Genomic DNA, 1,917 nt, shown 5'->3' on the forward strand with positions numbered 1-1,917 from the left:
AGAGACAGTACAGAAAGTGCTCAGTTCAAACCTACTCCGTTTTTATTCTTGTTTGTTCTATTTATTTATTTATCAACATGTCCTTATTAGAGATTAACTATTATTATCAAAAACCAACAACTTGTGAAACACAAGGTCAACCAATTAACATTCCATATATATATATCACCGTGTTCCATTCTATGTCCACATTACGAATATAGAATCACAATTTTGATAGGTGTCTAAATGACTTTGAAAATCAACATTCTAAAACAAGAAATGGAGTTTCTTATTCTATTTTGATTCAATTAAAGATAACAAATCACTGGATTGTCTATTATTTTATCAATTTGTATTCTATGTAGTCTATTGAATAATATTGAAAAACAAAAAGCGATAAAAGTGAAGGTGTAAAAGTGGTCTGTACTTTTCCAAGAATTCTATTTATGGAAATATTGTACTCGTTGTGTACAATACGCAGATAATAGTAGAGAACGATTTGGAGATACTTGTTTCCAAACTGTCTCCAATATTCATTTCATCTGTTCTCCGTGTGCCTAATAGAAGTGTTGGGTCACAGCGTACCAAGAGAAGGAACGAAGGAAGGGTATATGAAAAGTACCAAGAATCTGGATAGAGGACTACGAACCAATTTACAAAGACAATAATCCATGGAGATATCGAGTATTCATGGCCTCCAAACGTGCCTGGGACCTCATCATTTTCACTTCACATAAACTACTAGTATTTCACACAACAAATATCATGAATTGAATTGAATTGAATTGATTGGATTAGTTAATCAGGTGTGGGAGTTCGTTATTGTTGAGTGAAATGATAGCACCCGAAAAACTCGTATTGATGGTGTTGAAACGCCTCCAAGAGCACGTGACAAGACGAGTTGAATATTGATTGTACTTGGAGAAGAAGTATACGATTGTTGATGAAGTGTATCCACAAGGAAGACTGGTTTTCCGCAGCTTAGGAAGAATGAGAGGTTAGTGAAGAGCCGAAGGACGTCAACGAAGAGTTCGGTGGAGGTGTCTGTGAAAGAACCGGTTGAAAGTACTGAAGATAATCGGTTAAAAGAAGAAGTTGTGCAGATACAGAGAGAAGAAGAATGGAAGGGCTCTTGTAAGAAGTTGAGAGAGGACAGTGAGAGAAAACAGCCTGAGATAATCCCAATAAAGGCAGAAATGAAGAAGAAGAAGAAGAAGGAGAAAGAGAGCGAGAGCAGTATATTGATGGTAAGTTGTTTGGAGCAAAATGTTGATTCTCCCTATGGTAAACGATTTTTCGATTTTTCAATTTTGTGTGGTGTAGAGGAAATAAGAAAGAGAATGCAAAGAAGACATTGGGAAACTCAAATTCGACAGGAATATATAGTTTTGAAGCGGCTGTGAAAGAAGAATGGTGTGCAAATAAGAATGAAGCCAGCTTAAGTATGAGTGTGAAGAAGACGATGGATAGTGAATATATGAGTGAAGATAGTATGGAAAATATAGTCAGTGATGACAAAGAAGACTTGAAGGTTTTGTGTGGTGATAGGGAGAGGAAGCGAGAGTGCGATTCATCAGAGAGGACGAATACCGTCCAACAGAAGAATGTCCCACCGTATAAGAAGGTTCATTCTGAAATGTGGGATAAGAATGCGAATTTGGATATACCACTTGATTTGGTGGATGAGGGGTCGATTTGTAGTAAATTGAGCCCAAATTGATCCGACAGTATATTTGCCTTCCCATCTGGGAAATTGAACACCGATTTATGTGCTTTGTCTTATCATAGGGAAGATAGAGGGAATGGGTGGGAGAGTTGTAGGATGCGATGGGAGTACTCGAATTCGTTGGAAATGACCACTTTTGGAGGAGATATGGTATCACACATGCTGACATGGAAGCATCCTCTAGAAGGAAGGAGGGAAAGAAGGAGTCT

Source organism: Blastocystis hominis (genome assembly GCF_000151665.1).
Source record: "Blastocystis hominis, Singapore isolate B (sub-type 7) whole genome shotgun sequence assembly, scaffold_19".
Lineage (NCBI taxonomy): Eukaryota > Bigyra > Opalinata > Blastocystidae > Blastocystis > Blastocystis hominis.